Source organism: Oryzias latipes, chromosome 6 (genome assembly GCF_053564925.1).
Source record: "Oryzias latipes strain Hd-rR chromosome 6, Olatipes_Hd-rR_3.1".
Classification (NCBI taxonomy): domain Eukaryota; kingdom Metazoa; phylum Chordata; class Actinopteri; order Beloniformes; family Adrianichthyidae; genus Oryzias; species Oryzias latipes.
The window spans coordinates 12,077,296-12,103,221 of record NC_136242.1 but is presented as its reverse complement, the minus strand read 5'-3'; the positions used below and the strand labels follow the sequence as shown (position 1 = coordinate 12,103,221).

General features: G+C 41.0%; 1 protein-coding gene across 4 annotated transcripts in view; it reads left to right on the top strand.

The window, feature by feature from the left end:
• The window catches only part of lingo1a (leucine rich repeat and Ig domain containing 1a), a 195,644-nt gene that overhangs the window by 80,102 nt on the left and 89,616 nt on the right, over nt 1-25,926 (top strand). For 2 of the 4 annotated variants that reach the window (XM_011475842.4, XM_011475844.4), the window contains one exon: nt 7,871-8,016. The exons of 1 other annotated variant lie outside the window; for it this stretch is intronic. The gene's annotated coding sequence lies outside the window, so the exon portion shown is untranslated. Of the gene's footprint in view, nt 1-7,870; nt 8,032-25,926 lie in introns of all 4 variants that reach the window. One more of the 4 variants, XM_078948480.1, reaches the window with a different exon arrangement.

The window sequence follows — 25,926 nt, the reverse complement described above, 5'->3', positions numbered from 1 at the left end:
CAAAGTCACTTCAGTTACCCGTCTTCTTCATTCTGATGCTCAGTTTGTTCCTGTGAACTTGCTTATTTCCCATGTCGACAGAGGATTTCTCTGACTTTATCAGTTTTAGTTTCACCGTCACATGTTGGTTTTCAACTGTCGAGTCTTTTGGTCTCCCCCAGCTCCTGTCTGACTCGATAGACCATGTTTTCCAAAGGACATGGAAACAACTCAATCACACATCTACTTTGCTTTGCCTTTGTATTTATTTCAGCAGGTAGCTCTCTGATTTTAGATGAAGGTGATAGGTTGAAAACCTTAAAAGACATAAACCAGAATTTCCATTTAATACATTTCAAAACTTAACATGTCAAACATCAAAATGCTCATGACATTCAAATTATAACAAATAACCAGCATTCAACATAAAATAGATTCTTAATTCAATATCAGTCCATACCAGTTGTGTCTTTGGCTTGGTTTCTGGAGCTGGAGTGGAATCAGACCAAACAAAGATGCAGGTGTAAGTTTTTCCAGTGATGAATGAGTTGAGTTAGGTGTGTTTGATGTTTACATTGGCATATCTGGCCCAGGTGGAGACTGTAGGTTTGGCCCGGGTGGAGACATTCCCAATAGCTACGATGTTTAACATGACAGTGTACTTTCACGCACAGATTTTTAAAAATCGAATAAAACGTTTTTTTTTAACCATAGGGCCTATTTGTATTCTAGATGTTTCAAAGTCCTAATAATACAATTTAATATAGGCTTGGCATCTTTTCTTTTGGGGCTGCAAGGTGGCATAGTGGTTAGCGCTGTCACCTCACAGCCAAAAGAGTGAGTGGGTTCTAAAGACAGATCTAATGTACCAGATTTGTTAACAGAATTAGCAGCTTCTTAGTTAAAAGATGCAAGTCTTGGAAAAAGTTACTGTGTACTCAAACAATGAAAAATGACATAAATAAAAATATAATTCACATCAAAGACATTTTAACTTAGTCTACAATTTCAAAGTCAAAGTCAGCTTTATTGTCAAATATGATGCATACACAAGACATACAGCACAGATGAAATTACTTTCCTCTCGCCCCACAGTGCAAGCAGCTTATAAAATAATAAAATAAAATTAAATAGATAAAATAACAGTTAATATAAGAAGAATAACAGAAATCTAAACAGTTCAAAAGAGCAATGAGATGGTTAAAGTGGCAGTTTAAAGTGACAACAGTGCTAAGAACAGTAAGTAGATGAGTCGGTGATGGCAGTCTTTGGTGAAGATGATGTTCTGAACTGGTGTGAAAGTTTTTCAGTATAAGTTTGGAGCAGGGAGTGGAGGAGGCAGGAACCTGTCCTTGAGACTGCTGGTTCTGGCCTGGAGACTTTACAGTCTCCTCCCTGATGGTCGCAGGCTGAAGTGTCTCTAGGATGGGTGTGAGGGGTCCCCTGCAATCCCGATGGCTTTGCAGGTGAGGCGGGAGTGATAGATATTTGAGAGGCAGTGAGCGGGACACCAATGATCTTCTCAGCTGTTTTTACAAAGTGCTGCAAAGTCTTCCAGCAGGACGCGGTGTAGGCTCCGTACCACTGGTCAGAATGCTCTCGATGGCGCCACTGTATGCATGATGGGGGGAGGAGCTCTGGCCCTCTTCAGTTTGCGGAGGAAGTACAGGCGTTGTTGGGCTTTCTTGGCCAGGGATGCAGTATTGTGGTTCCAAGACAGGTCGTCGGAGATGTGCACCCCCTGGAAGCTCACCCTTTTCACAGCAGCACCATTGATGACCAGTGGAGCGTGCCGGGTGGGAGTTCTCCTGAAGTCCACAACCATCTCCTTTGTCTTCTCCACATTCATGTGCAGATTGTTATCTTTGCACCACAGAGCCAGCCTGCTCACCTCACTTCTTTAGGTGGTCTCATCGTTGTTGTTAAAGAGACCCACCACTGTTGTGTCATCCGCAACCTTTATAAAGAGGTTGGAGATTGATGTTGGGGGTGCAGTTAGCAGAGTGAAGAAAAGGGGGCTCAGCACACATCCTTGGGGGACCCCTGTGTTCATTATGATGGTGCTGGAGGTGTTGTTGCTGACATGAACTGCCTGTGGTCTCCCTGTGTTGTAAGTGCAGAATCAACAACATAAAAATATTTCATATCCATTTTGTCTTAATCTCATTGCTTTTCTTGTGAGCAATAGACGTGTATTGTTGTTGGTGTGTTTTTCTGTTCACATGTTTGCAAGCGTGTACAATTCTTGAAAGAAGTATGTGTCATGACTTCAGAACATTAGAGACCCAGATGCTGGAACCCGGAAGCAAACACAGGAGCAAGCTGGTGAGGTGAGTAAGAAGATTTAATTGCCAGCACAGTTAGGGAGTGAGCAGTTTCTGTGAGGTCCCAACGAGAGACTGGATTTTGTGGCGTCACTGGTGGATCCCTTCGTAGGGCAGCGTCGGCGGAGATCTGTGGAGTTGGATGATCGGCAGAGGCTCGTGGTGAGACCGGTGAAGCAGACTGAGTGAGGGTTCCAGATAGCGACGGGTTCAGGCGACCACCCGTGGTTTGGGGTTTCCTGGAGACAAGTAAGAAGATACGTTAGGTACAGGCTTGGAACAAGGTAGCTTGGCAAGAACTACTAGTCGTAAGACCAAAATGAGCACCATCAGGGGAAACGGACTGGCGATGAATACTGGTCCAGGAGCTCCTTAAATAGGCAGGTGGAGAAGATGAGTAGAGTGGTCGCAGCTGTGCTGAATCAGGGAACCAAGCAGAGAGGGGAGGGGGAGGAGTCTGACAGAGGCACCATGACAGTATCCCCCCCTCAACGACCGCCTCCAGGCGGTCAAGGGCGGCGATCCGGGTGGGCCCGGTAGAAATCCTCAATGAGCGAGGGGTCCAAAATGAGAGAGCGGGAAACCCAGGAGCGCTCCTCCGGCCCGTAGCCCACCCAGTCGACCAGGAACTGGAATCCGCGACCCCGACGACGGACATCCAGGATCCGATTGACGTCGTAAGCCGGAGCACCATCGATGAGCCGGGCGGGCTGCGGGGAAGCGGACGGCGGGCACAGAGGACTGTCCTGGACTGGCTTGATCTGCGAGACATGAAACAACGGGTGTATCTTAAGGGCTTTGGGAAGACGGAGTCGGACGCAGGAGGGGTTGATGAGTTTCTCGATGACATATGGACCGATGAAACGAGGAGCCAGTTTCTTGGAGGTGGCTTGGATGGGGATGTTGCGTGTGGAGAGCCAAACCCGTTGTCCAGGTTGGTAATCGGGACCCACCACCCTGTGTCGATTGGCAATGCGGCAGTTGCTCTCCTTGGTGCGGAGGAGAGCGGCCTTCGTCTGAGTCCAGATGCGTTGGCACCGCTGGATGTGATGTTGGACGGAAGGCACTGCCAAGTCCAGTTCCTGTGACGGAAACAGAGGTGGTGAGTACCCGAGGGCGGCCTCAAAAGGGGAGATCCCAGTAGCAGTGGAGGGATGAGTATTATGGGCATACTCAATCCACACGAGGTATTGGGACCAGTCCTGCTGATTCTGTGCCGCCAGGCAGCGGAGTGCTGCCTCCAGTTCCTGGTTAGCTCTCTCCGCTTGGCCGTTGGACTGGGGGTGATATCCAGAAGTGAGGCTGACCGTGGCCCCTAAGGCCGTGCAGAAGGCTTTCCAGACTTGGGAAATGAACTGGGGACCACGGTCAGAGACAATATCCATAGGGATACCGTGATGGCGAAAAACATGATTGACCATAATGTCAGCGGTTTCAGTGGCGGTGGGCAATTTAGGAAGTGGAATGAAATGGGCCATTTTGGAAAACCGGTCGATAACCGTGAGGATTACAGTGTTACCTTTGGATGGGGGTAACCCGGTGACGAAGTCCATAGCTAGATGGGACCAGGGTCGGTTAGGCGTTGGTAGAGGATAGAGTAACCCTGCAGGGGCCGAGGAGGACGTCTTTGATCGGGCACAGGTGGTGCATGCCGAGATGTACTCGCGTACGTCTTTCTCCATCGACGGCCAGAAAAACCTCTTGCGAAGGAGGTTGAGGGTCCTATGAACCCCACCATGGCATGCCACACGGGAAGTGTGCCCCCAGGAAATAACTTCTGGACGGAGGGGAGTTGGCACGAACAATGTTCCCCTGGGTACGGGTGGATGGTTAGCGTCCCCAGTCTGGGCCTGAAGTACCTTAGTTTCGATATCCCAGGTGACACTACCGATGATGCATGAAGACGGAATGATGGATGAGGGAGTGTTCTCCGAAGGACTGTATTTCCGAGAGAGAGCGTCGGGCTTGATGTTACGGGAGCCTGGTCTGTAGGTGATGGTAAAATTAAAGCGGTCAAAGAAAAGACACCAACGAGCTTGCCTAGAGTTGAGTCTTTTAGCCGAGCGGAGGTAGGCCAGGTTCTTATGATCTGTCCACACGATGAATGGCTGCTCGGCTCCCTCCAACCAGTGACGCCACTCTTCCAAAGCTAGCTTGATAGCTAGGAGCTCCCGGTTTCCAACGTCATAGTTCTGTTCTGAAGGGGACAATTTACGGGAAAAGAAAGCACAAGGTTTCAACTTGCCAGAGCTTTCCTCCTTCTGGGAAAGAACTGCTCCTACCCCAGAGTCAGAGGCGTCCACTTCGACTATGAACTGACGTGAGGGGTCCGGTTGGATGAGGATAGGAGCAGATACAAAAAGATTCTTTAATTTGTCAAAAGCCTGTTGAGCTTCGGAGGACCAGACAAAAGGGAGTTTAGTGGAGGTAAGGCGTGTCAGAGGTGTGGCAATGCTGCTGTAGTTGCGTATGAATCGCCTGTAAAAATTAGCAAAGCCTAGAAATTGCTGTAGCTTCTTACGACTCTCCGGAGGGTCCCAATTAGTAACTGCCTCAATTTTTGAGGGGTCCAGACGAATACAGCCAGCCTCGATGATGTAGCCAAGAAACTGTACGGTGGAGGCGTGGAATTCGCACTTTTCATGTTTTACAAAGAGCTGGTTTTCTAGCAGTCTTTCTAGCACCAAACGGACGTGGTGTTCGTGTTGAGTCTGATCGTAGGAATAAACTAGGATATCGTCGAGGTAGACGAAAACAAACCGGTTAATGAAGTCGCGAAGGACGTCGTTGACCAACCTTTGGAAAACTGCCGGGGCATTGGTGAGACCAAAGGGCATGACTAAATACTCATAATGCCCTAGAGGAGTGTTAAAGGCAGTTTTCCATTCATCACCGTCCTTAACGCGGACTAAATGATAGGCATTCCGGAGATCTAACTTGGTGAAAATTCGGGCCTTTTGGACGGAATCAAAAACCGAGGTGATTAATGGCAGGGAATATTTATCCTTTATGGTGATTTGGTTTAGTTCCCGGTAGTCAATGCAGGGTCTGAGTGATTTATCCTTTTTCTCAACAAAAAAGAATCCGGCTCCCACAGGGGAGGAGGATGGCCGAATGTGCCCCAGAGAGAGGGCCTCCTGGATGTACTCTTCCATTGCTGTCTTCTCAGGACCGGATAAGTTAAACAAACGGCCCTTGGGTAAAGGGGCGCCCGGCAGTAAATTAATAGCACAATCATATGGTCTATGGGGAGGAAGAGCACTGGCTTTAGTTTTGCTAAAAACGGCCTTCAAATCATGATAACAGTGAGGAATGCCGGACAAATCAACCTGACTAGGACACTTGGCGCTACGGGAGGTTACCGTGGGAAGGGCAGACAGTAGACAGTTAGCAAGACAATATGGACTCCATTTGATGACTGATCCTTGGGACCAGTCAAACTGTGGGTTATGTAACTTGAGCCATGAAAATCCAAGTATAATGGGAGTGTGGGATGACTGAGTGACGAGAAAACGGATGGACTCACGATGATTGCCTGATGAAACGAGCATGATGGGTTTGGTGCGATGAGTGATGCGGGATAAGTGCTGGCCACCCAACCCGGAGGCTTCGATAGGTCTATCCAGAGGTTCTGTGGGGATAGACAGATTATCAACAAGCTGCTGGTCAATAAGGCTCTGTTCTGCCCCGGAGTCGACAAGGGCGCGTGAATCGTGAACATGGAGATCTAAACAAAGCTTGACAGGGACAAATAAAAAATCTTTACCAGAATGATTGAAGTTAGTTACTGCTTGCGGCCTGTCATCTGGCGAGGGGCCCGGGGGCTTAGAACGAAGCGAGCAGGAAGAGACCAAATGACCCTTATTACCGCAATAAAAACAGGATCCCTCATCCCGTCGTCTGCGACGTTCTCCCTCTGATAATTTAGAATGTCCGACTTTCATGGACTCGTCCGGAGATTTAGGAGCAGCGAGGGTGTCGGAGCGCTGGACGTGATTAACAGAGGAACGTAGGAGTTTTGGGGTACGTTCGTTTTGTCGCTCCCGCAGCCTGATGTCGGAACGGAGCGCCGCGGAGATTAATTCTTCTAAGGTGTTCGCTTCGGGTTGAGAGCAAAGGTGATCCTTGATGTGTTCGTTGAGTGATTGGTAAAAGTTCCCTTTCAGGGGTAGATCGGGCCAGCCAGCCTCTACCGCCAGAATACGGAAATCTATAATGTGATCGCTAACCGGTCGGTTACGTTGTTTTAGTGCGAGTAACCGCCGGGTAGCTTCCTCCTGTTTGCGTGGTTGGTCGAAAATCTGGCGAAACTCACGGAGGAAATGTTCATACGTGATTTGGCTGATGGGGTTGGTGGAAAGGTAAGCTTGGGCCCACTGAAGAGCTTTATTTCTGAGAGAGTTAATGATTAGTGAAATCTTACTGAGGTCCGACTGATAATAACGAGGGGCTTGTTGACAAATCAGTTGGCACTGCAGTAAAAATCCTCCGCAGGCTTCCACGTCCCCGGAGAAAGGTTCCGGTTGCAGCCGGATGTTTTCTGGAGCGGCGAATGACTCGGAGGCGGAAGCAGCGGTGTTGCCGGAAAATGGTAGGGAAGATCCTGGAGCGGAACTAGCATGGGGTTTGGTTAGTTCGGTAATAGTTTGTGTGGTACCTTTCATTTGTGATAACAAATCCTCTTGAACAGTAGTGATCCGAGTGACGGCGCTGTAGAGGAGTTCCAAAAATAATCCTTGTTGGGTGATGGTCTGACGAAGATCTTCCGGGTCAGCTGGGTCGGGGTTATGGCCAGTCCGTTCTGTCATGACTTCAGAACATTAGAGACCCAGATGCTGGAACCCGGAAGCAAACACAGGAGCAAGCTGGTGAGGTGAGTAAGAAGATTTAATTGCCAGCACAGTTAGGGAGTGAGCAGTTTCTGTGAGGTCCCAACGAGAGACTGGATTTTGTGGCGTCACTGGTGGATCCCTTCGTAGGGCAGCGTCGGCGGAGATCTGTGGAGTTGGATGATCGGCAGAGGCTCGTGGTGAGACCGGTGAAGCAGACTGAGTGAGGGTTCCAGATAGCGACGGGTTCAGGCGACCACCCGTGGTTTGGGGTTTCCTGGAGACAAGTAAGAAGATACGTTAGGTACAGGCTTGGAACAAGGTAGCTTGGCAAGAACTACTAGTCGTAAGACCAAAATGAGCACCATCAGGGGAAACGGACTGGCGATGAATACTGGTCCAGGAGCTCCTTAAATAGGCAGGTGGAGAAGATGAGTAGAGTGGTCGCAGCTGTGCTGAATCAGGGAACCAAGCAGAGAGGGGAGGGGGAGGAGTCTGACAGAGGCACCATGACAGTATGTTTCTTCTTTGAAACACCCTTGTTTAATAGCAATGACCACCTCCGGTGACGCTTTAAATTTGGCAGAGATAAAAGGACGTTTCCTGATCATAAGGTTACCGTATTGTTTATTAATATTTTAGCTGTCCCTTGGCTAATATAAATCACTTGATTTATCACTTGATCACTTGATTAACAGTTATAATGACCGTCATATTTTCATTGTGTTGTATTTCCAGGTAGCTGATGGACTGAAGAGGCAAAACTGTGACGGAATGTGGATTAGGTGGACAAAGTACCCAGTTGACATCTTCAGCCTTCTGCTTTCTGCACTGTAGGCAGGTTCAGCAGATCTTCGGAAACACCAGGACAGCAGTTTCTGCCTGTGAGTAGTATCCAGGTGAATGCTGAAAAATACCTTCCAGACATTCAGACCCTTATGTCGGGAATACAAACCTCAGATGGTAAAATCTTTCTTCCCTCAACACAAACCTTTTTCTACATTTCTCTGCCTTTTATATCTGTAAAGAACACCATTTCATGTTAAATTCAAAGTTGTTTTTGGTTGAATTTTGCGTTGATAAAAGGTGCGGAAGATTTATTGAATTTCCGCTTTCACACACACAGAGACTTACATTGCGTCACAAGAATTCAAAAACCTTGGCAGCCAAAACCAAAAAGAAATTGCCAGAACAATGAGTGTAGCTATGGACACACCGGGCATGTGACGCATGTTTAAAAACATTTTAAATACGGGTTTTTGACCCCGTGAATAGCCGCATGGTGTTCACACTGGTTGAGCAGGGAAGATGTTTATTAACCATTATGTTGCTACAAATAGATTTTGACTTTAAGCAGGTTTGTTAAAAAGTAAAATAAAAAATAATGAAAACACTGTAATGTTATGAAAAAGAAAGAGGTCTATAATTTATGTGATACATGCTGGGGACCCAATGGATAAAATAAATTGTATGTCCTACTAACAAAGCTTTGCTTCACCTATCAGAGAAAAAAGGGAGAAGTAAATAAGAGGGAAAAAAATGGGAAAGAAAAAGAAAGAAACAAAAAAGATATATTACAATGTTTTTCTGATGCTGTCTTTTATGGTTTTTATTTGATCCACATGTAAAAAATCCTATGATATGCATATATGCCCTTGTCGGAAGGTGGGCTCCTGTTTTTACTTTAATCCCTTTTTATTCATATTTATTTCCTGGGCGACCGTGATGCAGAGGTAAGGCAGTGATCTCCCATCGGAATATTGTAGGTTTGTTTCCCTCCTTTCCTTCCCATGTGTCTAAGGTCAAGTCTGAATTGCTTCCCCACCCCTCTGGCTACTCCTATTGCTCCACTTGTAGGGGCATTTGAAGCCCTAGTGGTGTCCGAAACTGTTTTTTATGGAGGAGCCATAGCGACTTAGGGCTGGCTATCCCTCCACTGGTAGGGTGATCTGCATCATGCTTCTGGCCCGTAGGAGAAACGCATTTCTTCACGTGGGCGCGCTCTGAAGCACTGAAGTTTACATTTAAATGAAACAATTGAGTTTTTGTTTTTGCATGACTTTTTAAAGTTATAAAACCGATTTTTTTATGTATTTTAAAGAGCTGGCAGCCACTCTGTGACTGTTGATGATGTCATTAAGGGATAGTAAAGTCCGACTTATAAGGCACTATAATTTCCATAACTCTCCACTTGGAGCAGGGGTGTCAAACTCATTTTGGTTCGGGGGTCACATTCACCTATCTGGTCTCAAGTGGGCCGGACCAGTAACATTCATTTTTTATTCTGTTTATCCCTTTTGGGGTCACGGGGCTGCCGGACCCTATCCTGTGGGCGAATGCAGGGGACACCCTGGACAGTTCGCCAGTCTGTTGCAGGGTAAAATGTTGTCAATCACACACCCATTCACTCTCACACCTATGGACAATTTAGAGTTGCCAATGAACCTATGAAGCAGGATGGTGGGAGGAAGCCAGAGACCCTGGAGAGAACCCACGCATTCCTCACAGAGTTTGCATGTTCTCCCCAGAACAGTCCCCCACTGATGTTCTGTTTCATGTCCCCCAGCTGGGACTTGAACCTTCTTGCTGTGAGGCAAGAGCGCTAACCACTGCACCACCGTGCAGACCAGTAAGATAAAAGCAAAATAACCTATGGTCAGCCCATTATCTGTAGCTTTGTTTCTGTATTTCTCAGTTGGAAAAAATCCCTCAACCAACACAGTAGCCTAATCACTTATTGTTTCACATTCATTCACAGAGGCCAATGGATCTCAAATAAAATGCATTTTACTTAAAAAAATTATTGGCTTATTCAATGTTATGCAGACTGAATATTTTACATCTGACAATGAAGCAATCCTGATAATAAACTCAAGAGGGGCTACAGAAAACAATTAAGCACCCTCCCTAAAATAAAATTTGTTAATGAATGAAGAATTAATTTTAAGTAAACTTGCAAATATTTTTAAACATAAGAATTTGGAGTCAACTTCCCTTTTTCTCCTGAAACTTTACCCTGCCATCAATATCAGGATTCAAATCATGTGCAGCAACACATTTACAGTCATTTAAGTTTACAAAACACAATGAAATGTCCAAGAATCTTTTCCTGGGTGGCTGCCGAATTTTGTGGCAACACCTGCCTTCTTCCTGACCTTTGATGGGGCGCCATTAGACTGACATCACATGACCAGTTCACTCCAACATTGTCAAACCTGAGCACAGTAACTAGAGTGGACTATGTCATCAGCTTTTGTTGTGTCCATCAATTCAAGAAACTCAGCTGTGACAGTCTCTACATCTCTAATAAATATGCACAGTTGCTTGCTTCTTACTTCCAAACAACTCGCTCAACATCATGCATGTTTTCCATGATGTGGCAACAAATGAAATCCAGAAAAACGGTTGTTGCGCCGCGGTGAGGGCGTCAAGGGTAGGCGTTGGGCAGTGAATTTGACACATGTCAAAAGAGAGGCCGACGACACAAATTTGACATACGAATCACGTAAGGTGTCGATGCAGCATAAGTGTTCTTGGACAAGACACTAAAGCCCACATTGCTCCTGGTGGCCACAGGTTTGGCAGTGGGGACGCCATGAGCGTGTAAATGTGTGTGTGCATTGTTGACTGGGACTGAAACATTTTTTTAAGGTGTTAAAGTGCTATATAGCACTGGTATATGCCATTTACCATCATATATGTATTAATACTCTTCATATTTATATATTTCATCTTAGCACAGTGCTTACATTAAGTTTTGCACACTGATTTCGTTTCCTTGTACGTCCTAGTTTTGAGCTCCTCTAATTTCATTGCAATATAAATGCTTCGGATTTCATTAACTCTTACAGCTTAACGTCATTAAAAGTCCACATTGTCTAGTTTTTCCAGTGTTTTTGTCAGCATCATCAGGAGATAAAACTGTCTCTAGATTGAAGACATCTGTTCATTCAGGTGGCTTTGTCTCCAACCGAAAGAAAAGATTCTCTGCAACAGATCGCTCTTTTTCCTTATCAGGTTGTGATTATGCAAAATAGGACCCGCGTTACCTCTCGGTACATCAGCGGAAATGGTTGGCAGGATGACATGATGTCTTTTTAGAAAAGTAAAAAAAAGGGATTTCAGGGAAAAAGAAGCTCTCAGTCGTCATAACATGGCTCAGCGGAGCTATGACTAATGCAGCCTGGCTACAGTTCTGAAGGAAACCTGAGGTTATTCTTGTTCTCTTTTTTTAGCGATGAGTAATAAAAACATTCTGGTTTTGCTTTCTTAAAAAGGTTATCTCATAAATTTTAACAATACTTTGTCTAAATTGATTAAAGCAGCTGTTTAGATTTGTTGGCTACATCAATCTGTATTACTCAAGGTGCATAGTTTTTACTTGGCATTAAAAGTTTCTGCTACCTATAACTTAAAGCAAAAGAACCTTCAAACTTCTTTCGGATCCACATTAAACTAGCTTATGCACATAGAACACAGTGTGCAGTCGTTTCCAGTTAAGGCTTATTGACATCAGCCACTTTTTCAGTCTGTTGGAGGTACACGCTGAGCACAAGATGGTCCTTCCACAATAGTTTCTGCTTTTTTTTTCCTCATTGGGTTGCTGCTGCCTGAGGCATACACTTAGTAATTCATTGCTGGAAGCCATCCTCCTGATGTACCGCTGAAACCTTGTAGTTTCATCCTGGATTGTGGCTTTGACTCTCACCATTTCCTGGCCTCCCTCTGTGCTTTGCCAGGAACATTTTTCTCTCGCCTGCATATTCACTCTCTTTATTAAAATAAACGTATATGTCTTTTTTTTTTCGTTTATAACATGAAAATGTAAACAAAAGGTGTGGATTTACTGCCAAAGCCATCTGAAGGTGACAAATGTGTACTACAAAAGCCTTACGTGTAATATTTTTATGTCTTCTGACTGAGAATCCAAAGGTAAAATATGCGCTAAACGCTAAATAGCTAACATTTATTTTTACCTTGGCTGCTTCAGCTGCACCATTTCTCATTTCAATGCTCTGTAAGTGGATTTGCTTCATCAAAAAGGGAAAATGTTTCTTCTTTGACACCTTTTGAAGACTGTCATTTCTCAAACAAAGGTGATGGCATAAGGTAATAGGTGTTTGGGTTGGGCTTTTCTCAAAGTCCCCATATGATTTTTTCCCCCCTTTTTTAGAAAAACATTTCCAGTGGTGTTTTAATTATGCTTATGAAGTTTTTACCAAAATTTCACAACCAGACGTCTTAAAAAGCCATATTTCATATTTAACTGAAGGGGGGGGGGGGGGGGGCACAACCATCACTGACTGACTGTCTCTATTCTCAAAAGTGTAGCGATAAAGAAAAATTACATATTTTTGGTTCCAAGTTGACAATTTTTTGAACAATGTTCGGGATGACAAAATAAATGTTTACCAGACCCTTTCTTCACGAGAAAAGGGGTTTGCTATGCCCATGAGAAATGCTTTGTATTACATTATAATTTAAGCTACATTGCACCATAGAGCAGCACTGGCTGTAGCTCGGAACTGATTTGATGCTAGCACATGCAGAATGTTAAATTCACTTACACAGCAAACAAAATGAAATGCTATAAAGAAAGTGACTGTTTGTACATACGGTAATTTTCCGAATATGTGCAGCCAGTGCTGAACTTTTTTCTTGGCCACAGGGACCCAGAGGAAGGGTTATGTTTACGGTTAAGCTCCATTCTCGACAAAAGCGATTGGAGGCCAGTTTCAATGTCCAGTCAATGGTGCAGGCACGTCCTGCGCGGTGCAAAGATCTGGCATTTCAGCGGTACAGTGCAACTTGGTACCTGTGTGAACCAAATCGCCCAACAGTAGCCGGGTCCATGGAGCTGGAGTGATCCCGATCCCTATGCCGGCTCCCGGAGGTGAGCTGGCAGCCAGACAGAGACTCGCTATAGAATGTGGAGCCGGCCTGCTTGGCCCTCCTACACTTTAAGATATTTTTCTTATGTTCATCGAGGCAATAATAAAAAATGTCCCCAGATTTCATTCTCGCTTTTATTTTTACCCTTTCTGGTTAATGTGGGACAGCAAGCGTACAAACTCTATTGACTACAACACCTGTGTACACTGAATGTCTTATTTTTGTTCAGTCCCTGCTCTTTTTTTGTTGCACTTTGTTTTTTGTTTGCCACAAGTACATGTTAAAACCTCAAAAGCCAAGGTTTTCATTGATGGGGGACTTTAAATGACAGGATCACTGTTTATATGCAATGCCTTCAGGGTTTTGAGAGATGAATGCAAATAGCCACTCAAAGCCTCTCTGACAGAGAGACTGAAATAAGCTAATAATGACACACAAACTGAAACCAATGGTTTCTTTATTAAAGCTTAGTCATCTCTAATACTGTACTAACATAAAAGAGGAGACAGGTCAATAGAAAGATGGATAGCATATGGATGCCATCCATGTGTCATAGCGTATTCAATGATATTCTATTCATTTTCTACAACAGCATTATGATCAGTTAGATCAGATCAACCTTCTGTCATCCTCTGGCTTTTGATGAATTATGGGGGAAAGAAAGTATCAAAATTATGCTATAGATTTTTGAACCCTTGATGTTCAAGTTATTTAATGAGGATGGCATAAGCAAAAACAATGACTACAATGTGCAAAAATATAAAAAGAAAGAAAAACAGTCAAATAAAAGCTAGCTGATCTGTCTTGCTTTCTATACTGCTGTCACGAGCTGTTCTGTTGGTAATGAAGAAGAGAGCAGGATCTCAGACAGGCTGGTGGAAATGAATTTCCTTTGTGGTTGTCTGAAGCCTAGAGACACTCACTGTTTTTTCTCTATAGGCATGTTTCAAAAGAATTGATGGCGTGGATGCTGTTGATTAATACACCATCCATCTTCCTGCTATATTTCACTCAATCTCCCTTGCAGAACTCTTGGTTACTTTTGCTTAAAGTTATTTGGTTAAGCTCAGTAACATGAACCTGATATCAGCATATAGAAAAGTTCGCAATTCAGCTTTTGGCCTTAGATTGTGTCCTATTCGAATCTGCGCATGCCATAACCACCAATGCTGTTGTTCACATTTCAGCAAATTTGATTTTTTGATTTGAAATGGTTTATTTCAAGCAATAAAATAGAAATAATACACAAAAACAATATAATCATCAGTTATACATTCATACGGTAACTAATCAAACTTAGGATAATTAGACATAATTAATAAATATTGCTTGAAAGGGAGTGGAAGGAAGCGAACTTATATAATCCCACCCCGTTATACTATAACCATTTTATTACATGATTTATCAATATCCGGTTCCTAGGTTTTATCAGACAGAATTAATAATCATAAGGTATCAATAAAGCACATGCCAAAGATGAATTACTTAAGTACTACGTCAAAAATAACTATTTTAGAAATCAACATGGCAAATGCAGCATCTGAAATATATGCAAATTATGTTAAAACATAATACTATATCAGTAAAATAGACACAACACTGTTTCAGGAATTTTCATAGCAAAAATTTCATCAAGTATCAAAAGTTAAAAACATGTGCAAAGTTATGCTACATTAGGAAAGATTTTTGAATGAATTTATCAATTTTAGGAGCTAGTGAAGTACTATCATCAAAAGTCAATCAATTTAACAATTTTCAAAGGTGATTAATCATTTGTTTTACTCTTTTTGTATTTTTTTTTTTGTATTTTTCTTTTTTTTTCTTTTTTTTTATATAATAAAGTAATGCTGTGGGGGAAAAATAAAAAGGGTCCATAAACTGTCGAATTGTCCAAGGTTGGTATTTCTTCTTTTACTGATAACAGCCGATTTTCTTGGTTTAAACAGTTAATAGTTTTCTTCCATGTTATGTCTGCAGTCATTAGATTCAGGTCCATATCCTTCTTCAGCTGATATCAGCTGCGGTGAAAGTTGAGGTCAAGTTGTCTGCAGGTCAGAACTCTGCTGCTATTCAGGTTACGTCAGGCATACAGAGAAAGTGATGATTCCAGGTGTCATATTTCTTGAAATTATTTGGCTCTTTGATTTATTACTCCACGTTGTTTCAGACAACCGTAATCAAGCACTTCTCAAAGTCCTTCATGGTGTTCACGACCAGAACCTTGGCCCGGTCCTCTGGACCGAGCGGTTTGACATAAATCCTGCAGCCTTTAACCCAAGTGTTCTCAATCTGCTTACGCTTCCTGAGAAGCCGTGCATGTTTTGAGATTTCAGCATTCCTTCTGGTCAGATGGTCGTTCAGATAAACAGCCGAACCTTTCAGTTGTTTCCTTTGGTTCATCAAAGCTAGCTTGTGTTTGTGATTCACAAACCTGATGAGGATCGCTGGTTTATCCGTCTCCTTTCTCCTGGGGAGCAGGTGGCAGGTCTCGATGGTATTGAGATCCAGGGAAATCCCTTTAGATGTGAGAAATGAAAGTATTTGCTGTTACAGCGACGCTGCACCGAACTCCGTATTAGAACTGCTAGCTACGCTAGCGCTAGCATTAGCAGTGCTAGCTCCTGCTGCATTCAGCTTCGCTCGAGGCTTGATTGGTACTCCAGTGAGAATGACATTATTCATCCTTACTTGCTGTTCCACATCGTCCAGTCTTTTCTCCAGAATCTCGACCCGGTTTTCTCGCTGCTCGTTTTGAGCCCGAAATCTTCGGAACTCTTCCATCATCTCCCAGAGCGGTGTTAGCTTAGCCGACACTTGATCCATAAAACTTTTCAGCGTTTCTTGAATAATGTCAAGAGACTTTTTGAGCTCTTCATATTCCTGGGGTTTCTTCGGGGGCATGGTCAGCTCTCTTTTTTGGAGAAAAATCAACTTTTTAAGTAATTTGAAGATAGTTGTATTCGCAGAGAGGCACGCCACGCGTCCTGCTGTATAACCCGGAACCGGAAAATTCCCCGGCTCAAACTGTGTTGGGATCAGCGAGAAATCAAGCCCGGATGGCCTGTTAGGTGTTAAAGGCTGCAGACCTCTGTGCTAGATACTCAAATCCCTTCAGGGGCCGCCATAATATGGTTTGGCAGAGATTTTTACACCGGATGCCCTGTTATTTTTGCTAGATCAGGGGTCTGCAATTTTAAGCTGTTGTGGCTTTTCGAACCATCCTTTTAGGCTCTCTGATGAAAAAAAAAAAAAATGTTTTCAATTTTGAAAAGTGCAATTTTTTGGCTTATATGGAGCACCTAGCAAAACAAAATAGTCAGATGAGTCAATCTTTATTCAACTTATTCCCAAACAGTTGAAGTGCCACTGCAATACTCCAACAATCTATCAAGAAGGGCAGCTTTGTAGTTTTTCAAAGTCAACCATTCTGACATATTTCTGAGCACTGTGTACCACAGAAAATCAATTTGAAGAATTAATACTTGACACACTGGGACTGTCAATTAGTAAACAAAATTCAAGGATTTTAAGTGTTTCATATTGTTAAAAACACACAACAAGGTTCACTTAAATAGTTTAATCCCTGGTATCATCAACTGGTATCATCACAGTACCTGCCTCTACATCTGCACTGAAATGATTACATGTGAGACATGGTAGCTTTTATTTTGAAAGGAAGTCATTTAAACATATGTCAGTAGTTATCAAATATTTCATATTTAAAAGAAAAATGCTCATTACGTCCTTGTGCAAAAGGACAATAGTTTATTTTTATTTATCACATTCGTAACATTAACACAAATGCAAAATAGCGTCTTATTTTTCTACAAGGTGACGTCAGACTTTGCGGCTCAAACTGGGTTGGGATCAGCGAGAAATCAAGCCCGGATGGCCTGTTAGGTGTTAAAGGTTGCAGACCTCTGTGCTAGATACTCAAAGTGGAGCTGCTAACCCAACACATCGCAAAGGGAGGCAACACAGATAGGCAGTAGGGGCAGATGACTCTTGTGCCCTTCATCCAGCTGAGCTGCTAAGTTTCCACTGGTGGATCTGTGGTTGTACTGGGCAGCTTCCAGGTGAAAGAATGACACAGATAAGGGATGAATACGGGCTTTCACACTCCAATCCAGTCCTGTTCGTCTGTTAGAAAACAAACAATTTAAAATAAATAAATAAATAAATAAAAACAAGCAATCACAATTTTCTGTCATTCCAAGTTTTATAGATTTATAGCTGTAGAAATGCAGTTCTTCAGATTCAGTGGGAATGCAGTTAAATACTCATTACACCAGTAACACTTTTTGACAACACACAGATGAATTATTAACAGTACTAAATTGATTTTTTACAACCCATGGTACATGGTCTCTGGTGGTTTTTAGCTTGGGAGGTATAACTTTAGATATCTTTTAAATTTGTGTTAACTAACAGTATGAGATCGTTTTCAACCTTATTTGTGAATTAATGGGATTCTTTTACTCTTGGTGCTTCTTAAATCCTTGATTGCAGTACAGAAGACGGAATAAACTGCTCACTTTTAATCCTAATATCCCAACCACCTAATTAAGAGGAGGTAAGTCTTCATAATAAATGCAAACATTCAAGGTAGCAGACTTGTTTGGTCCCAGGACCCTCATGTTTTCCCATCCTGGTATAATCAGTCACATTTTATAGAGCTTGGGCTCTATCATGTTAACCGCAGTATGAAAGACACAAGGCATACTGTTTGGAGTTTCATTTCTTTAATTACTGGTTTTGATCTGATGAGCATTTGACTTTCTATCAGTCTCTCTTAAAGTGATCTTAATTTAAGCCCTTGCGTCTGTTATCCATCATCTTGATATCTGGCGCAACATTTTCCGTCACCCATGAGGTAAAAGTCGGTAGACGATGGCTGACGGATTTCCAGACTGCCGTTGCCATCAATCACAAATCACTGAAGGGAAATTACAAAAGACGAGATGAGAAAGATATGAGATATTAAACCCAGTAAAGATGACACTCAGAAATTCAGCTGACTGTGAAATGCAGGTGACTCACCTCATAATTTCATACACCTGTCTGTCTCTTTCAATGTTCCACTCACCATTAATCTGCCGCACCCGATATTATTGGCAGTCACTGCTCCTCATTACCCTACTTTCTCTCAGCTATTGTTTTACTTTAACAACTCTGATCGTTCCTTGCCAGTTTTTCTCTACTTTGCCTTATTTATTTCATTTGCTCCCTTTGGCACAAATTGCAAAGACATCAAGTAAAACATTTGCGTGTTTAAAAACGTATGCAGCGTTTCACTTTATGCTTTCAGTGATCCAAATAAGGAAGTGAAGGCTGAAGCAGGAAAAAGATCTATTGAGTTTATGTACCTCAATAATATGTCCAGTAGGCTGAAACTCTCCCCATAGACAACAAGACATCTCCAATTTCTCAGGGGAGGACAACTGGAAGTAGTATCGCTTCGGCTCTCTTGTGCCAATTGCTCCAAAATGACCAATTTCCAGTCTAGTCTGTGTGTTTTCATATTTTTATCATCCCCCGCTGTAGTTATCTAGTCTCACTTAGGGCCATCACTCATCGATGCTGCGCTTAGAGGAAGCCGAAGTGCTATAAAACTGACGGACGGCCTTCCGCGTGACTGAAGATGTATGAGACATGCATGCAACCCAGTGAGGCTTTTCTTTTCTTATTGTATTTTCAGCCTCTCTATGAGGTGCCAGCAGGGAAAATAGCAATGCTTGCCCATGCCCATGACAGAGTTAAGTATTATCGATGCAGTGACTCAATCTTTTGCTTGACGTTGTGCTTTTTTAGTTTCTATTTTTATATCTAGGGTTGTGGGATTGTGTCCACTGCAAAGTACAACCTCTGCCAAAGAATCTTTTTTCATAGATTTTCTTTTTCATTTTTCTGTCTTACTTATTACATTTATTTCTACAAATATGAATTGTGGTATTCATTTCAGTCATTTTTTTTTAATGAACTATTGACCCATTCTTTTTTGAACATTTTCACTAGTTAATAATGAAAATTATTTTTTGGCACTTTGCCATGCTGTGGCACTCTTTCAAGGTCAAAGCTGTTAACATACAGCACATGAGCTGGAAGCTGCCATTGAAACCAATGGATTTTGTTGGACTAGCATCCCGTGATGGATCTTGAACAACCTGGATGATTATAAAACTTTAAAGGAATCAAGCAGGAAAGATGCATTAAAACAAAATAGGCAACTGAAAAAGGTGTTATCTTGAAAAGAAAACTCCATATCAGAGGCAAAGTTATTTAGAGAAGCAGAACAAATCACATTTTTACGCATTACCATTTTCCTTTCAATATGAATGTTTTTTCAACTTTTTTTTATTTAATTGTGCCCGGAGCTGGACTTTCTGGTGAAGTTTTCCTTTTTAAGTGGGATATAACAAAACACTGCTTTCAATAATAATGCTTGTTTTGTTGTTTAACTTTTTATTAATAAAAAGCGGTAGCTGTCATTCAAAGGAAGTTGGTAATTTATTGTCAAATTCAATAACCTATATATTTCTTTGGTGATTTGACCGAAAAATAAGTTTTACTTTGGAACAAGCTTTTAAAAAAGTTTAAACCTTACATGGGTCATTATACTAAGCAGCTGTATTTACAGGTTATTTAAGTGATGTTAAAAATTGTACTTTTGCTATTGCTACTATACTTACGTTGTACCTGCTGTTTTTTGGTAACACTTTCTCTTACAGTGCAGTACTTACAGGATATTCAAATGGTAATTTAATGGAAAATTTGTTGGAATCTGTTTAATATCTCCTTGCTATTTACCCATGGGTTTTTACGTAGAAAAAACTGCTGCAACTTCCAGCATTTTCTGCCACATTTATCAAAAATGCATGTGAGATTGCGGAGGGACTGTACATCAATACAGACTATAGAGTTTCTCCTTTTTTAATTTTTGGATGCTGATGTGCCGCAGTATTTTTTCCAAGGATAAAGTGTGCCATGGCTCAAAAAAGGTTGTGTCTGTTGTGGTACTTACTACATGTAAGGACTGGGTAAATACAAATTAGGTAGCCTGCTTTGCATTAACTGGGTTTACTGGGGTTCACTGGGTTGTACCTCACAGTGTTTTTTATGGTACTTACTATTAATGGGAGGAGCGTAAGCACACAGAAGAGTTCTATTTAAGCTTTAAAGTTTCTTTCATGGTACTTCCTATTTGTAAGAAGAGAGTAGTTACACAAAAACTAACTTTTAATAACAATGAAACTGGACTGTAATAGATATTCAGCCCTATGTCCACTCTTACACTTGCAGTAATAATTGCTGGGTGTGTTCATGTGGGCATTACGTGGTGGTCTGTTCCACAAGCAGGTCAATCTTTTGTCCCATCTTTGTAAAACAACAAAGCTTCACAATGTGGTCTGAATCCTAAAACTTTGTTCATATCTGTGGTTACATTTAAGGTCCATTACAACTGTATCAAGAGTGAATTTATACAAGTCATTTTACTTTATTTATAACTGGCCTTTGGATTACCTGGTGACTACCATGTTCGTAGTTCCAGGTTTAAGCATCTGTCAGAGTTTTCCCACCTGCAGACCCTTTTGGGAATAGTGACTGTCTGCTTCAGTGTTTTTCATCCTTTTTTGAGCCAAGGCACACTTTGTCCTTGAAAAAAAATCCTGCGGCACACCAGCATCCAAAAATAAAAAAAGGAGAAACTCTATAGTCTGTATTGATGTACAGCCCCTCTGCAATGTCACCTGCATTTTTGTGATAATTGTGGAAATTGCAGCTGTTTTTTCTAATGAAAGTTAAGTTAGTTTTCAGTAATAACTTTCAATTGAATTATTTGAAATTTTACCCTGGTAGTTGTTTTTCCCTCCAGTTAATAAAATGCTATCTTATGTAACTTCACAAAAAAACAAATATTCTTTCTAAATAGTGATTTATTTTTTATATATTTTTTCAATGTTAGTGCAAAGACAACTGTTATTTTTGAAGAATATGATCACAATATGTTTGATAAATTTTACAAAAAAAACTAACATTATATTCATATTTTCTGTAGCTACACAAAATGTGAACATGTTGAAGTTTTATTAGTTTTTCTTTTGTCTTAATCAAAGATGAAGTCTTTGAAAACTTTAACAAAAATGTTTTATTTCTTTTTAGAAGACTGAATTGTTTCAATTTAGTTTAATTTTGCCTGTTGGCCACTTCACCTTAATCCTCGTTCTTAAATGTTATTACTTCTTGAATTTAACATATAAAATAATCCAGACCTTATTAGAAAAATGTTTCAGTTAAAAAGAACCAAACTCTGCGATGTTTGGCTGTTATTAATAAACACAAACCTTGAAGGAGAACTAAACTGTTGACCCCTGAGTTCATCAAGATCATTTAAGAACTGTTTGTGTGTTTGTTGTGTTTTCAAGACGTTTAACAGAGAAGACTCATTGTACGCTGAGATGCTGTCACTTTAACACAATGTTTCATGGGAGATGTAGTGCGAAAACTGACGCCGAAGCCAGACAGACTTGTGTCTCTGAGCTTTATTATTTTGACCACTTATTTCACGGTCTTACACCGGATTCCGCAGAAAGCTGCACCGCTAAATGATTGGCAGAAAAAGTTGAAGGGGCGGGACTTTTCCAAAAACAGAGCTCAAACTGCGTCTAAATCGCGGTAACGTCATTCTTATCAAAATGTCTTTAATAGAATTAAATAGACACAAAGAAAAAAGTATTTTTTGATCTTTCATATTTCTAACTACTCAGTGTTTTAACACAGAGCTGATATCCTGGAGATGATAAATGTTTCTAGATCAGTGAATGGGTAATTTCCCACAGTACACCTGACCATATCTTATGGCACACTAGTGTTCCGCGGCACACCGGTTGAAAAACACTGGTCTACTTAGCCATTATGGGGATGTCTGAGCTGAAAACCTGTAACGTCCATACAAAACTATTAGACATTACACACTTGCTGTCTATCCCTAAACAATCACTGGTCATAAATCACACAAATTGAAAATAACTATTGAACAATACAACAACCGTGAAGGACTCATTTCTGATCCTTTCTGCTACATTTCTCAGTTAAACAACCCTTTTCTCTACCTTGAAAGAAGGAGTTCATATTCTGCTTCACAAAGAAACAACAGTGTTCAGCATCAGAGAAGGATCAGGCATTTGCATAACCACAATGAAAGAACACCTCTCAGCACGCTCTAATAAGAAATTTTCCTGTTCGATCTTGCACTCCAGCATGCATACAAAGCCCCCATGACTTGACCTTTGAATTATGAATATTCTTCACTGTGTATTGAACCGCCCCATCTATGCCAACGAGACATGAGAGGAATGTAAAGCATCTTGAAATTCAGTGAAATGCCAAATACTGGACGTGTGTAGGTTTGGTTTGTTTTTTCTTCAACTTTCAGGACTGAAAATGATGCCTGACTGTCAGCACATAATGAGACCTTTTAAAAGGGCAACACAGGAAAGCCCATACAAAAATATGTTTGTATGATTCAGCATCCTGTTTTGTTTTTTGTCCCATGGGACTATACTTTTCAAACATCTAAAGCAGTGTTTTTCAACCTTTTTTGAGCCACGGCACACTTTAACCTTGACAAAAATCCCGCAGCACACCAGCATCCAAAAAAATAGATAAAAAAAAAAAAAAAAAAGCTCAGTCTGTATTGATCTACAGCCGCTCCGCAATCTCACATGCATTTTTGTGATAATTGTTGCAGAAAACCCTGGAAGCTGCAGCTGTTTTTTCTAAAAGATGTATTAAAAATTAAGTCAAAAGATTCAAAAACTGTTTGATGTGTGTTCGTTGTTTTAAGACGTTAAGAGGGGAGACTCATTGTGCGCTAAGACAGTCACTTTACTGCATCATGGGAGATGTAGTGCCCGTAATGCGCCGACCGCAGAAAGACCAGCGTCTTTGAGCTTCATGGTTTTGTTCACTTGTTCCAGTCTGATACCAGATTCTCTGGAAAGCTACACCGCTAAAGACGAGCTTTAGCTGGTATTTTTGTTAGAACAGAGACTTTTTTGCGCTAAATCGAAACAAGGAAGTGAATACTTTAACCACTTCTGATTGGTCAGACTGATGACATGTGATTAAGCCTTCAAGAATGATTGGTGGAGACAGTTAAAGGGGCGGGACTTTTCCTTACACACTTATAGCTGCAGCTAAATCGCGCTATCCCGTTATTCTTATCAAAATATCTTTAATAGAATCATATAAACACAAAGAAAAAATAATTTTATGATATTTCATATTCTTAACTTCTCAGTGTTTTATCAGGGCCTGTTTGGATGAACAAAGAGCTGATTTCCTGGAGATAGTAAATGTTTTTAGATCAGTTAATGAGGGCAATTTCTCACGGCACACTTGACCATCTCCCACGGCACACTAGTGTGCCGCGGCACACTGGTTGAAAAACACTGATCTAAAGTATTGTCAGTGTACATGTCAGTGCATTGGTACAACATTGAGCTACTTTAAAAAGACCAAAAACCTTTAAAGTACTGTCCTGTCAATTTAAGCGGTTGTTTTTTCAAAGTAAAATTTACTTGAAATTGCGTTTACTACTCTTTTGAAAAGAATGACATTGCTTGCGTTTCATAGCAGTTTTAGCAAATACATCCTTTCATATAAGTCCTCCTTATTGTCACTCCTTCATTCAATTCATTTACAGACCACTTGCCTGTTGGCAGAAGCATAAAATAAATGTAACTGGAAAACAAATACTTCATATTTCACCTATATATATATATATATATATATATATATATATATATATATATATATATATATATATATATATATATATATATATATATATATATATATATATAGGAGATTTATATACATGTCCTTGATCATGAGAAAAGTGAAGACAAGAATGTGTTAAAAAACAACAACAAGATTTTCATCAAAGTGGGTCTTTAAACTACTCAGGATATTTGTTTTGACATCTTTATTTCATATGGCCTTTAAACATTTTTAAACAAAAATACAACTGAGAACTAAGATTTGGCTATATGTACTGTAGTTTCACTCTTATAAAATTAAAATATAAATGCAGATGCAATCAACGCCTTTCTTGCATTTAAAAAATTTAAATGTGTAAAAAGTATTTTAACCTGCCAGGGCCACAAAAGCAGGTCAACCTACTGAGAAAGAATGTCCAGAGTTGACACTTCACTCACTGTAAGAAGCTGTAAACTCACACAACCCCGGGCAACCACACAGAGACAGAGCCTATCCTCTTAGAGGTAGGCTATACAGCTTTCAGCATGGGGGAAAAAATAAATAAAATTAAAATAGCAGCAAGGCTTTCTAAGAGAAGTAATAAAAACCATTAAGATTTGCCTGGAAGAAAACCATCCCAAATTGTAAAAGCTATGCAAAGAGCATGAACCAATCACAGCTTCTCATAAGGACCAGCCATATCAACCACAGATAGATGAGCAAACAGCTCACAGGTGGCTTCAGAAGATGAGTATTAATGAGGGAGAGGGCTTTTAATGCTCAGTAGTCACCAGCATTTGATTTTCCTTTATTTGGTTTTTTATGACATTCTTATTTATCTTTTATGTATTTTATTGGTGATTACTTTTTGCAATTTTATGCTGTTTTTTTTCATATTCTTAATTTGACTCAAGTTAAACTTCCTTATGTCTTCCTTTTATTATGAAGCACTATGGTACCCTAAAGGTGTTGTAAAGTGCTTTATACAGTTAATAAAGCCTCATTCATTCATTCATTCATTCATTTATTAATAATACAAAATGTAGGCCACACAAACATGACAAAAAAGTAAAGTAAATGAACAAAAGAAGACCAAAATATGTCATTGCCTGTAAGAAGACTAAAGAAAACCCACATTTTGTCTCAGGTGGTAAATATACCAAGGTCACTATTCTCCATCTCTGTTGGAGTATTTGGGTAATTTCTCTCTATTGAACATTTGCTGTTAAAACTAAACAAAAAAGATCCAAAATAATTTTCTTTTTGTTGAAAACCGAGCCAAATAAACTGCTTTGGACATGATGTTACAATGCATGACAAAACAAATCTGCAACATGTGTAGAGGCCTCTTGAAGCTTGTCAACCTCTCTGTAGTGCCAAATGTAGCCTAAAATGTAACCCTTTAACACTGGAAATGTCCCCACCCACAGCTAAATAGCACACGCTCTTCAACATATCAAAACTCTTGGAGCTTATCATATTTTATCAACGTGAATCAGCTGATTCTGGTACAGAGAAAAAAAGCTCTGCATGTCAGCTGTACACCATTATACAACGCATTACTAATGTAAAGGGTTATTTAGCAGCACATGGCTGCTCTTCTCTGCTTTAGAATCAGCTGGAATTACGTTAAATGTCAAAAGTCAAAAAACTATAACAATGGAGTTAAAGGTCTGATGTTAACGGGTCAACATATGTTTCAGCACACTCTCCCCAATGATTTAACATTAAAGTATCGTTACTGCTGAAGTTAAACAGGTTTCCTTTTGTTTAGCTTACCACGCATAAGACCAAAACAGTCCATTTTTTTGCAAGCACTTGTTTAATCCTAAAACCAAAAGTACTTTGGACTAACCTAAAAGAAAACTGGGCAGATTCTTTGTTCTCTGCTTTATAGTGTTACTTTTTAGTTGACTGTGAACGATTGTCCATGGAGGACACAGTTGTAATTCGATTGCAAGGCTCGTCTAGGCAGACAACTCAATTCTTATCAGTGAGTGTTACCACATCAGATCTGTTCTGCCATGCTTGTGAGATGGTTGGGAAGTGGAGCTTAGCGCCAGTATGCTAAGGATAGATGTGGACATTATTCTTTAATGTTGCAGTTGCTGAATTATGTCCATTCCCATAAGCACATTCAA